We start from the raw sequence: 14524 nt of genomic DNA on the forward strand, positions 1-14524 counted from the left end.
TTCACAGCAGTGTAGGTTTGGTTTGATGAGATATATGCCCTTATTATTGAGATGTAGAGTTCTAACTTATCTGTTGATTTATTATGGAAAAATTATATACACTATATCCCAAAATAGAAGTTTTTTTTTTTTTTTTTTTCCTTGGCTGAGCTGTATGGCTTGTGGGATCTTTGTTCCCCAACCACGGATTGAACCTGGGCCCTCAGCAGTGAAAGTGCCAAGTCCTAAGTTGTTTCACTGATACTCTGTCACACCAGATGCAAGTAAGTACAAATAAGGTTAAGGTAAAGGAACCCTCCTTTAGCAGTGGGGTGAGTAGGAGACAATCAAAACAGATCACCCCACCAGGTAAAGAACCTGGAGCAGATGAGATTCTGGCTGAGGGTGGTGGAAATACAGAATGGGCTGAGGAAGAAGGAAGCTATCAATTATGGCCTTGTGACCGGTTACAAAAATGAAAATTGTAGTGGCTTTCCATATTTCCCATTTGCCTATTTAAAAAAAACATGTACTTGCTTGACTGTGCTGGCTGTTTGTTATGGCAGGCAAGCTCTTATAGTTGTGGATTGTGGGATTGAACCCCGGCCCCCTGCGTTGGGAGCCCCACGTCTTAGCCACTGGCCCCCAGTGAAGTCTCTTATTTGCCTCTGTGTGTGTTAGTTGCTCAGTCGTGTCCTACTCTTTGCGACCCCATGGACTATAACCCGCCAGTCTCCTCTGTCCATAGAATTCTCTAGGCAAAAATACTGGAGTAGGTTGCCATGCCCTTCTCCAGGGGATCTTCCTGACCCAGGGATTGAACCTGGATTTCCTGCATTGGAGGCATTCTTTACCATCTGAGCCACGAAGAATGGCCAGTCGTCCGTTTTCCTACTGTATGTATTTATTTGTACATGCTATTTTCTCCTCTTTCCTTGATACATTTTTAGTTTATATGCAAGTTTTTGGAAGTTACTTTACAATTGAGCCTTAAACTAGTATTCAGTCAGACTGTGACTTGAGGAGTAATTAATATAGCCAGTAATGCATACAGTGACTTTTGGGGTCTGTGCATCTCACTTAGGGGAAAGGGGGAGAATTTCTTCATTTGTAATGAGGACAGTTGTATCTTGTTAGTTACACGACTAAGTTTCTCATTTTGCAGTTGTATAGGGGTTTACATGGGTGTAGAGCGTGCTACACTAATTAGTCCAAGAGATAGACAGTGTTGATTACTGATTTATTGCCCTTTAGCTCTAAATTCTGGAGAAAGCAATGGCACCCCACTCCAATACTCTTGCCTGGAAAATCCCATGGACGGAGGAGCCTGGTAGGCTGCAGACCATGGGGTCTCGAAGAGTCGGACACGACTGAGCGACTCACTTTCACTTTTCCCTTTCATGCATTGGAGAAGGACATGGCAACCCACTCCAGTGTTCTTGCCTGGAGAATCCCAGGGACGGGGGAGCCTGGTGGGCTGCCGTCTATGGGGTTGCACAGAGTCAGACACGACTGAAGTGACTTAGCAGCAGCAGCAGCAGCTCTAAATTCACCCTTTTGTCTGTTTCGTGAAAATGAATATAGGGTCATTAAAAAAAGCTTTTTCTTTGCCAGTTGGCATGATGATAAGTTTCATCAGTAGAGTGGATGGACACTGCAGAATGGAAAGGGGGGGTCTGCGTCCTCGTTCTGCTGTGCTCGGTGGCCAGGCTCCTACAGTGTGTTTGGCTTCCCCGATGCCCAGCTCCTGCAGTGTGGGCAGTTTCTGGCACCAGGTTCCCACGGTGTTCTCAGCTTCTCCTGAACCAGGGCGCTGCACAGCATAAAGTACAGAGCAGCCAAGTAGCACCTAGTGGCCAGTAGCTTTGTTTTTTCCCCCGTAGTCCTGCTGTGTGGGGTCTTAGTTCTGGACCAGGGACTGAACCCACACCGCCTGCAGTGGAAGCATGGCATCTTAACCACTGCACCACCAGGGAAGTGTCCTCTTTGGGTGGTTTTATAGCAGAGTGCCTCGGGTGAGACACTTCCCCTCAAACAGCTTTCCCTGACACACCGGAGTGGATTTCCATTCCAACAAGTTCCAAGTGGCACAGTTCCAGCAAGATCCACCACCACCATTCTCTCGCCCGTCGGTGAGCCATAGCCATGCCCTCTCCAACAAGCTCTGGATCTCAAGCTCTGGGAGGGCCTCTTCCTCGGGTGTTCTACATCAGGCCTAGGGGAGCTGGGAGTTTGGATGGCCTCTCAGAGTTCTCCAAGTTGGGACAATGGGGCTGGAATCTCTAGCACCAACCAGTAACTGGATACAGGCGTACCTTGTTTTATTATGCTTCACTTTATTGTGCTTTGCAGATATTGTGGGTTTTACTAATTAAAGGTCTGTGACAACCCTGCGTTGTCAGATGAAGGTTAGCACTTTATAGCAGTAAAGGATTTTAAAAATAAGGTATGTACTTTTAAAAGATATAATTCTATTGTACTCTTAATAGGCTATGGTATAGAGTAAACATAATTTTCATATGCCCTGGGAAACCAAAAATTGATGTGACTCGCTTTATTGTGTTATTCACTTTATCATGGTGGCCTGGAACTAAGCTCACAGTATCTCTGATGTGTGCATGTATAAGGCATCTCTAGAAAGGGGATATCACATTGCAATCTTTATTTGACCTTTTGTCTTTTTTTTTTTTTACTTTTAAATTTAGATACAATTGACATATAATGTTCTATTAGTTGAGGTGTACAACATGACGATATTTGTATATATGGCAAAATGAGCACCACCACAAGTATAGTTAACATTCATCACCAGACGTAGTTGCAAATAGAAATCTTTCTTTAGCTGAGAGCATGCACTGGGGAGAACTCAGCTGCAAGGCATTACCAGCCAGCGCTTCAAGCAGATGAAGGGCTGAGTGCCTTGGTCCTGAAACAGTGATCTGGACGGCAGAGCACAGCATCCTCTGGACATAGCAGCAGGTGGGTGTGCTGTATGTCCATGTTTCTTTTTTTAAAATTAATTTCTATTTATTTTTGGCCATGCTGGGTCTTTGCTGTGGCCCACAGGCTCTCCGTTGCCGAGTATGGGCTTTCTCTAGTTTGGTGAGGGGGCGTGACTCTCTGGTTGCGTCGTGTGGGATTCTTGTGGCTCTGGCTTCTCTTGTTGCAGAGCACGGGCTCAGTGATTGTGGCACAGGTGCTTGGTTGCTCCGCGGTATGTGAGGTTTTCATTCCTGGACCAGGAATCGAACCTGTGCCCCTGTGCTGTAAGGTGGATTCTTAACCACTGGACCACCGAGGATGTCCCTCATGCGTCTTTAATTAAATTCTCTCTCTTTTTTTTTTTTGGTAATAATATAACCATAGAGAAATATATTGTGGCATGACATTTTCCTTGAATTTTATATATTTGATAAACCATTAAAAAATAATCTTCATGATAAAGTCTTATATTTTTTATTTTTTATTGAAGGATAATTGCTTTACAGAATTTTGCTGTTTTCTGTCAAACCTCAACATGAATCAACCATAGGTATACATATATCTCCTCCCTTTTGAAACTCCCTCCCATCTCCCTCCCCATTCCACCCCTCTAGGTTGATACAGAGCCCCTGTTTGAGTTTCCTGAGCCCTACAGCAAATTCCCCTTGGCTATCTGTTTTACATATGGTAATGTAAGTTTCCTCTCTTCCCTCTCCCAGTGACCATAAGTCTTTTCTCTATGTCTGTTTCTCCATTGTTGCCCTGTAAATAAATTCTTCAGTACCATTTTTCTAGATTCCATATATATGTGTTACAGTCTTGTATTTTTTTCCTTTGATAATGTTGCTCTAAGAAGTCTGCTGAATCAACGTTTTTTCTCAACATTGCCATTATTTATGTTTTCTGATCCAGCAGTGGAATTTGAACACATCTCATTTCATTAATCTTTTTCTTCTAACAGTAAAACCATTCATTCTAAGCACAATTAATACTAGTTCAGATAACATGTACAGTTGGATTTTGAGGGCTTCCCTGGTGGCTGAGAGGTTAAAAATCCACCTGCCAACGCAGGAAACACGGGTTTGGTCCCTGGTCCTGGAAGATCCCACATGCTGAGGAGCAACTAAGCCCATGCACCACAGCTGTTGGGCCTGTGCCACAGAGGCCGGGAACTACCACTACCGAGCCCTTGTGCCCTAGGCCCGGTGCTTTGCATAAAGAGAAGCCACCGCAATGGAAAGCCCTCACGCCACATCTAGAGAGTAGCGCCCACTTGCCACAGCTAGAGAAAAGCCTGCGCACCAACGAAGACCTAGCACAGCCAAAATAAATAAGTAAATAAATAAAATTGTAAAAAAATGCACTGAAAGTTGGTAGCTGAAACTCAAACATTTGTTTTTCTAGCAGTAGATAAAATTCTCTCGAATTTTACTAAGCAGAAGTGCCAGTATGAAATTAAACTCAGAACTTTGACAGGGTAAACTTTTCTGCAGATTTCCAAAAAGCATATTAGTAGTCACCATTCCCTCCTTCCCTTCCTTCTCACACCAGGGGTAGTTCTGAACTTTGTGGTCAAAAATAAGATGATAGATAGTAAGAGTAAAGTGCAGTGCCAAGAGCATACAGTAGGGGAAAGAATAGTAATTAAAAATGGTGTGCTGCTGCTGCTACTGCTGCTAAGTCGCTTCAGTTGTGTCCGACTCTGTGCGACCCCATAGACGGCAGCCCACAAGGCTCCTCCGTCCCTGGGATTCTCCAGGCAAGAACACTGGAGTGGGTTGCCATTTCCTTCTCCAATGCATGAAAGTGAAAAGTGAAAGTGAAGTCGCTCAGCCGTGTCCGACTCTTCTCGACCCCATGGATTGCAGCTTACCAGGCTCCTCCGTCCATGGGATTTTCCAGGCAAGAGTACTGGAGTGGGGTGCCATTGCCTTCTCTGAAAAATGGTGTATCTACAGGCAAAAGAATTAAGTTGGGATATTCCTCATACCATATGCCAAAACTAACTCAAAATGGATCAAAGAGCTAAAACTATGAAACTGAGAAGAAAATATAGGAGTAAATCTTTGTGATTTCGGTTTAGGCTATGGCTCCTTAGGTAAAGAATCTGCCTGCAATGCTGGAGAAGACCTGGGTTTGATCCCTGGGTGGGGAAGATTCCCTGGAAAAGGGAGCAACTACTCATTCCAGTATTCTTGCCTGGAGAATTCCATGGACAGATGAGCCTGGCAGGATATAGTCCATGGGGTCACAGAGTAGGACACAGCTGAGCGACTTTCACTTTTACTCCTTAGATATAAATTCAGTTTTGGTTGTTTCTTTTTTCCCCCATTGTCCCATTTCCTATGCCCCACCCCCCGACCCCCACCATTTCCCTCGGTCCTATTTTTCCCATTGTGGATTTTTATTTTAAATTTTTATTTATTTATTTTTGGCTGTACCATGCAGCACATGGGATCGTAGTTTGGTTCCCCGACCAGGGATGGAACCCACACCCCCTGCATTGGAAGGGTGGAGTCTTAACCAATGGACCCACCAGGGAAGTCCCTATTATAGTTTTTCCTCACTGTCTCTCTGAGGTATCTTATTGGGCTTGCTACTAAGCCCAATATGAATTCAGATCCTGGTTCTGTTGCTTGCTTTGCCTTAACCACCCCAAGTCTGTTTCTTCATTTGCAAAACAGGGCTGTTACTATATCCCCAGGCATCATGGGTGAGAAAGGAAGAGGGGACTGATATCCTCGCTGGTGTGGGTATAAGCGGAAAGAGCTGCGGGACTCTGTGGGTATCAGAAAAGGTGTATGCAGGTCAGAGGGTAAGGACTGATCCCCCAGGTTGAAGGAGGGTGGGGCACAGTCAGGTGAGTCTGGGAGCCTCTTCTCTGCCCTTCCCCAGCTAAAGTGTCTCAAGACCCTGACCATCCCCAGGAGGGAGCCTGAGCCAGGGGCTGCCCTCTGGATTTCAAGGGTTCTGTCCTCAGTTAGAGGCCATCCATGTTCCCCAAGGGTGGATGTGTTTGCTTGCCAAGGCCCGAAGCATCCTTCCAGTTCCTGCATCAGGACTCTGGGCATCTAATGAAGGTGAAAGCTGCCCAAGAAAATCTCCTGTCTTTCCCGATACCTTTCCCCTTCATGTCAGGCTTTTTAAAAATAAATATTTATTTATTTGGCTGTGCCAGGTCTTAGTGGCAGCATGCAGGATATTTAGTTGTGGCATACAAACTCTTAAGTTGCAGTGTGTGGGATCCAGGCCCCCTGCATTGGGAGTATGGAGCCTTAGCTATTGGGCCACCAGGAAAGTCCCCACGTCCCCTTGGGTATTAGAAGCTAGAATAGTCATGACCCTGAACCATGTACCATGAACCATGTCATTTTTGTGGTTGCAGAGCATTATTGTCTCTCATTTCAGATTTGGTCACAGAGTGACATTGTCCCTTTCTCATGTCATTATGTCATAGGAAATCACAATATGCTGTGAGGATGAGCTGCAAGTGACTTAGGTAGATCCAGAGGGAGGCCTAAGAGCCGAAGCTGGTGAGCAAAGCAGAGCTAAGGTTCAGTTAGGTTACTCTGTTCCTTAAGTGAGTGAAGACTATTGATGGAACATAGTTATACTTGATTTTAGATACAGCTTTCTGATGGAAGATAAGAGATGATGAGGGCTGACTTAAGACAAGAATAAAAATTGTAACAATGATAAACAACTATCACTGATGGACTGTAGCCCACCAGGCTCCTCCAACCATGGAATTTCTAGGCAAGAGTACCGGAGTGGGTTGCCATTTCCTTCTCCAGGGGATCTTCCCGACCCAGGGATCGAATCTGGGTCTCCCGCATTAAGGGCAGACGCTTTACCATCTGAGCCACCAGGGAATCCCCCTACTTAATAATTAGCACTTAATAACTATAAATAAGGGCTTCCCAGGTGGTGCTAGTGGTAAAGAATCCCCTGCCAATGCCAGAGAGGAAAGAGACACAGGTTTGATCCTAGGAATATCCCTTGGAGGCGGGCATAGCATCCCACTCCAGTATTCTTGCCTGGAGAATCCCATGGACAGAGGAGCCTGGTGGGCTACAGTCCAGAGTGTCGCAGAGTCAGACACGACTGAAGTGACTTAGCACAGCACAACTATAAATAAGGGTTTCCCAGGTGGCTCAGTGGTAAAGAAACTGCCTGCAAAGCGGGAGATTGTGGGTTCGATCTCTGGGTCAGGAAGATCACCCAGAGAAGGAAATAGCAACCCACTCCAGTATTCCTGCCTGGAGAATTCCATGGACAGAGGATCCTAGTGGTCTATATACAGTCCATTGGGTCGCAGAGTCAGACAGGACTCAGCGGCTAAACAACAACAACAAATGATAAACAGTAATGAGTTCATTAATTAATAAGTAAGACACATATATGTATTAACATATATTAAATAGAACAATTATTAAATACTTGATGATGACAGAAACTAGCAATCGCTGTATTGCAACCTCCCTCCCAAGCCTGATCTCCTTACCCTGCCCTTTTTTTCACCTCAATGCAGAACACCTTCAACATTACTACAAAATTGACTTATGATGTGGTCTCTCTTCCCCTGGGTGGAATACAACCTGCAGGAAGGAAGGGCTTTTTGTCTCTGTTGTTCACTGCTGTATCTCCAGCGCCTAGAATAGTGCCTGGCATATAGTAGGTGCCCAATGAATAGATGAACTGAATTCAAATAAATGTACTCAACCTTTACTATGTTCCAGACATGCTCTAAGCATACATTATTTGTATCCTCACACGGGAATTACTACCTAGACACAAATTATGAAGCTAGTTCAAGGCCACTTGGCAAGTAAAGGAGCAGTACTTGGATTTGAACTCAGGAATTCTGGCTGCAGGGCTTATCACCCTAAAGTACCTCTTCATGGTACTCACCAAAGGGGTGTGTGTTCCAGAAATGCCCCAGTGGTAGAAACAAAAGAGATTTCAAAATATCCAGGGAGAGGCAGGCCAAGGAGTGTCCCTGGGTATCAGGGTGGGCAATGGGGGGCCATTTACTGAATTAGAGGAGCTTATTTGTATGACTAGGAATGGGTCAACTTAGGTATGCCTGCAATTACTAAAGTAACTTTGAATTGTTATGTAACATCAGACTTTTCTTTCTGATTTTATTGTTGTGCTGGAAACTCTGCTAGGTTTTCACATTGAAGTTTTCATGATAACTCCATGAGGTACTATGATGAGCCCCAAACAGATGCTTAGAGAAGCTAGGTTATTATATCTACCTAGTGATAGAGCGCAGACCTGATCCTAAAGCTAATATTTCACATGTGGAAGATAAGGTACCAGAACTCATAGCCAATAGTCTATTTATGGCTTGGGATACCAGGCCGACTAGGACATTGTTAGAAGATATGTTAGAAACGTGGAAGGAAAAGAGGATTTTGGAGCTGTAAGATGGGGGTGGTGGAAATGTAAACCTGGCTTTACATATTAGACTTGAGATGCCGGAGTGATTCCTAGCTGGAATAGTAAAACAACCTGGTCCATCATTAATGTTGCTCATGAATCTAACAAAGATGAAATACCAAACTTTATTTCCAAAATTAAAATATGTGAATTCTTGGGAATTCCTTAGTGGTCCAGGATTAAAATTTGGTGCTTTTACTGGGACCTGGGTTGGATCCCTGGTCAGGGAACTAAGATCCTGCAAGCCACACAGCACAGCCAAAAAAAAAAAAGGTAATTCTTTGGAATTACTTGTGAAATTCTTCAGCCAAGGTTTAAGGCATGGTGACTTCTAAGTGAGGAATTTCACATCTATATTTATCTTAAAAAAAATTTTTTTTTTTTTGTAAAGGGAACTTCCCCACCTACATCTTTCCTCACCATAAAAATATTCTATTACTTGCCTACTTTATTATTAACTCAGTCATTCAACAGGTATCTGACTGCCTCCTAGGAACAGAGTAGCAAATGCAATTCTAAACACATCAAAGATTTAGAATTATGGTTAAGACTTGTACCATGTCAGTTATTTTTAATACAAACAATAAAAAACCCTTCACATTTCACAATCACACCTGTGAAATTTTTCTTTTTGAAAAGAAAAGAGAGAATCTGGGAGAGAATGTTGTTTCTAGGAAAGTCTTTTCCTAAATTCCTAATTCTCCTATGCATATGAAACAACTTTCTCTGCAATCACAGTGAGAATCAGCTAAAATGGATTTGGTAGAAAATTTTACTGTTTTCTACTAGTGGCTCAGGATTAGAAATTCTAATTTTTTAGAATTTTTTAAAAGTCTCTTTAAGAGATAATTACTGAAATATTTTCAGATGTCATCATGTAACATCTGAGATCAGCTTTCAAAAGAACCCAATGAAACAGGAAGTAGATGTGAGTACAGACAAACACTGGCCACGGGCTGATGGTTTTCAGATTTTTTTTGATGTGGACTATTTTTAAAAGTTATTGAATTTGTTACTGTATTGCTTCTGTTTGGCCATAAGGTATGTGGGATCTCAGCTCTCCAACCAGGGATCAAATCCGTACCCCCTGCATTGGAAGGCAAAATCTTAACACTGGGCTACCAGGGAAGTCCTTGGGCTGATGGTTTATATAGGAGGGTAATAAGAATATGAGGGCTCGTTCTACTATACTTTCTACTTCTGCATATGTTTGAAGTGTTCCATAGTAAAGACAAAGTTTGAATTTTTAAAAACTTAGAAGCTAGAAGGAAGTATGCCAAAATGGTAACATTTATGTTTAAGGTAAATGTTTTTCCCTCCCATTTTCCTATATTCTCTGTATTCTATTTGGGCATTTTTACTCTTTTATAAGGATAAAACAAACAAAAATCTTATTAAGTTCTTTCATCCTTTTGTTCCTAGCATTTCCACTTTCTGTGTTAGGGCCATGAACTGACTGCAATTTATAAGTGAAGGTCACTCAGTCGTGTCTGACTCTTTGCAACCCCATGGACTATACAGTCCATGGAATTCTCCAGGCCATAATATTGGAGTGGGTAGCTGTTCCCTTCTCCAAGGGATCTTCCCAACCCAGGGATCAAACCCAGATCTCCTGCATTGCAGGTGGATTCTTTACCGTCTGAGCCACCAGTGTTTTTTCAGACTGAAATTTATAGATTATCTGAAAAAACACTTATCTTTTTCCTTTTCAGTCATACCCTCAAATCTGTACACATGAAACTCTACCCTGTCTTGCCCTTGTCCTTGAAATTAGAATCTTCCACTTCAGAGGCCTTGGGCAAACTACTTTGTCTCTTTGACTCTCATCTTTCTTTTAATAAAATTTTTATTTACTTATTTGGCTGCACTGGGCCTAAGTTGCAGCATGTGAGCTCTTAGTTGCAGCATGTGGGATCTAGTTCCCTGATCAGGGATTGAACCGGCCCTGTGCACGGGGAGTGTGGAGTCTTAGCCACTGGACCACCAGGGAAGGCCCTCAATTTCTTTATCTTAAAGTAGAAAAATAAGCCAAATCAGAGGCACAGATGACAACGGACACAAACCCCAAGGCAGGGAACTAACACTTGGTGAATTTCAGGCATTGTACTAGGGATTTTGTACACATGTATTCCTCTCAAAAATAGTTCTTTTAAGTAAGAAAAATATGACTACCTCAATATTAAGTGAATAAAGCATATGAACATGCAATTAATTTATTCAATTAATGAATATTTATTGAGCACCTACTATATATTAGGCACCATGCTGAAAGCAAAACCAGTGGTCAACAAATATGTGAACAATGGTCATCTCTATTCATCATAATCAAAGGAATGAAAGAGAAAACAAAAGTGACTTTTCCATTTTCACCCAGCCAATGGTGAACATTCAATAAATGTTAGAGGAATTCATGCGGTGCTTTGGGATCTCTTGTAAAGCAGGCAGATGCATAGATGCATAATCTTCCTGAAGGCACTTGAGTGATTTGTACAAAATGGCCTAAAATGTGTATTTATATTAAAAATGTCCAAACAGCAGAATGACGTACAACTAGTGACTGTGGTTTCTAAATACCATTTTGGACAGTACCAAAATAGCAGAAAGAAAAAGGACTCCTTAGAAAATGGCTACATCAAGGTGGGAACTAGGGAAATGAACAAGACGAGCTCGGGACAGCCTACTGTGGCCGACACCAGGCCAGTGATCAAAGACAAGTGTCCTTTTGACACTCCTGTGTCAAACCACACAGGGAACAATCTGAGCATCAATGAGAGTACAGCTTACATAGATTTAAATGTACTGAGTATGTTTCACATACATACCACCCTAAACTCACTGGTTACCATGGCAGTAGGCTAGAGAACCAGCTCATTATTTTGGAAACTTGCCTTTCTTTACATGGGTAACCAAACAGCAGTTTAGGGGACGTTTTTCTTTATCAAAGTATTCTAGCTAAAAAAGGAAAAAGAAATAATATATCATTTTGTAGTCCCTATTAACAGATTTACCAATTGAACATCAATGGCTGCTACATCATAAAAAGACATCTATTATGCCTCTCAATATTAACCACTTATAAGAAATCTTAACAACAAAAATTGAACCTCAATGTATCCTTGATATCAAGTACCAACTCATAGGAAATAACCAAGGATAGAGGAGCAGGTTAAACTGACCACTGGGATCTGCCAGCAAAAACCGAGGTTTAAAAAACTGTAAGGCAAACAAAATAGTTTTTTCAAAAATTAAATTGCTGGAGGCAAAAACAAGGATAAAGGAGAATACATAGACTGAGGCTTAAAAAACATATCAACTGCAATTTTTGGACATTATTTAGATCCTGATTAACTTTTTAAAAATTGACATTCATGAGACAATCAGAAAGGAACACTGCCTATCAGATATGCAATAGTATTAAGGCAGTACTCTCAATTTTTTTAAGGTGTGAAAATCTTTTGTAAAATTGTGATATATTTTAGAGATACATATTAAAATTTTTAATAGTTGAAATGATATATCTGGGTTTTATTTCAAAAACAACATGGAGTTGGAGGAGTTGGTGGAAATACAGATAAAACAAGCCTGGCCATAAAATGGTAATTATTGAAGTTGGTCATGGGAGCACTGGGTACATTGTAAGAGTCTGTGAGGATAGAAAGCTTTAAAAAAAGTATATACATTTTGATCTAACATTTCCACTTTTAGAAATTCATCTTAAGGATCTATTACACATATATAAAATAATGTATGTGCAAGGATATTATTGGATTGTTGGAAAGAGCAAAAATTAGTAAAAACTTAATTGATGAAGTTAAAGAAGTATGAAACACGTATGGAATACTATGCAGCTGTTATAAAAGAATAAGGCCACTATGTATCGATGTGGTCCAATCTTTAAGGTATATGGCTAAGCAAAACTATTCATAGAAATGTACAGAAATTTGCTACCACTTATATAAAACATTTTTATAAAGAGTGTTATGTGTATGTTTACACTTAAGCAAACAGAGAAATCAGGAAGTATATACATGAACTTGGTAGCAGTGATTGCTACATGAAGGGCGACAGGGTGAGAAGAATGTGTGAAGATTCACTTATGTGAATACAAAATTTAACTTGAAAATTTTTATCCTGTGCCTGCGTTTAAACTATTCAGTTATTTTTCTTTTTTGTGGCTGTGTCGCTTGGCAAGCAGGGTCTTAGTTCCTTGACCAAGGATGGTACCTGTGCCCCCTGCAGTGGAAGCACAGTCTTATCCACTGAAAGTCACTCAGTCATGTCCGACTCTTTGTGACGCCATGGACTGTATAGTCCATGGAATTCTCTACGCCAGAATACTGGACTGGGTAGCCTTTCCCTTCTCCAGGGGGTCTTCCCAACCATCGAACCCAGGTCTCCCTCACTGCAGGCAGATTCTTTACCAGCTGAGCCATAAGGGAAGCCCAAGAATACTGGAGTAGGCAGCCTATCCCTTCTCCATGGGATCATCCTGACCCAGGAATCGAACTGGGGTTTCCTGCATTGCAGGCAGATTCTTTACCAACTGGGCTATGAGGGAAGCTCCATCCCACCAGGGAAGTCCCATGAGAGATAATTTTTAATGTCATAGCTTTGAGCCCTTCCAACTGTACATCCTAATCATTAAGCCACTTAAAGAAAAATGACATGCAGCACACTGCTTTCTAAACCCTTTGTAGGCAGTGGTATATGCAGAAAATGCAGGTATTTTGAATGAACACTCAGGATGACTGAGCAGATGGACGGCATCAGGGTGCAATGGGTATTCTGCCCCAGACACTGGGTGCAATGTGTATTCTGCCCCAGGCCACCACGAGGGCTGAGGGGATGTGTTTTCTAAGATTCTCAGATTCATTCACAGGCCCTGACCTGGAATCCCTGGAGTTGGATCAAGGCCTTTTCCCTCATTACCATCATATCCTGCAGTTACAATATCAAAATTCTATTTAAAGAAAGCTGAATGCCAAAGAATTGATGCTTTTGAATTGTGGTGTTGGAGAAGACTCTTGAGAGTCCCTTGGATTGCAAGGAGATCCAACCAGCCCATCCTAAAGGAGATCAGTCCTGGGTGTTCACTGGAAGGATTGATGTTGAAGCTGAAACTCCAATACTTTGGCCACTTGATGCAAAGAGCTGACTCATTTGAAAAGACCCTGATGCTGGGAAAGATTGAGGGCAGGAGAAGGGGACGACAGAGGATGAGATGGTTGGATGGTATCACCACCTCAATGGACATGGGTTTGGGTGGACTCCGGGAGTTGGTGATGGACAGGGAGGCCTGGCGTGTTGTGATTCATGGGGTCGCAAAGAGTCGGACACGACTGAGCAACTGAACTGAACTGAACTGAATATTTAATCCAGAGATGGGTACAACTCCAGACATTCCATCTAAAATTAATTCTGATAAACTGGATTAGATTAACTGGAAATCTGATAAACTGGATTAAATTAACTGGAATTCTATTTATCTTCACAAATGATAATTATCTACAGTTTGTTCTTCAGGAGCTATCCTTGTTGAGTTTCTTTAATCATAATTTTATTTAGCCTTGATGATGAATTGGTAAGCTTCTCTCAGGGATTATTTGTTCTTTAAGGTTTTGTAGGTTAAACTGTTTTCTCTAAAGAGACAGAGCTTGGATGACTTTTTATGTTCTTTCACAATCACTGATTGTTCAGAAATCCCATATTTTCTTAAATCAATTTTGATATTTTTACAAAAATCCATTCTTTCTAGATTTCTAAATAGTCATGGATAGTAGCTATTTTTTAAAAATACCCCCTCCTCATTCATACTGCTAAATGTCTTTTTTCCTACATCAGCATTCTCAATTGTCTATTAAATTTGTTTTTAAACAATTTAATGTATTTTTTTATTTTTGGCTGTGCTGGGTCTTCATTGTTGCACATGGGCTTTCTCTAGTTGCGGTGCATGGGCTGCTCAGTAGTTGTGGCACACTGGCTTCGTTGCCTTGGGGTATGTAGAATCTTCCTGGATCAGGGATCAAACCCATGTTCCCTACACCGAAAGCTGGATTCTTTACCACTGGACCGCCAGGGAAGGTCTATTGTTAACTTTCAGTTTAGGTCTACTATTGTT

General features: G+C 41.8%; 1 protein-coding gene across 1 annotated transcript in view; it reads left to right on the forward strand.

Moving 5' to 3' along the window:
• The window catches only part of ZNF146 (zinc finger protein 146), a 69944-nt gene that overhangs the window by 6004 nt on the left and 49416 nt on the right, over positions 1-14524 (forward strand). The window lies entirely within an intron of this gene.

This window comes from Bos indicus, chromosome 18 (genome assembly GCF_029378745.1).
Source record: "Bos indicus isolate NIAB-ARS_2022 breed Sahiwal x Tharparkar chromosome 18, NIAB-ARS_B.indTharparkar_mat_pri_1.0, whole genome shotgun sequence".
Lineage (NCBI taxonomy): Eukaryota > Metazoa > Chordata > Mammalia > Artiodactyla > Bovidae > Bos > Bos indicus.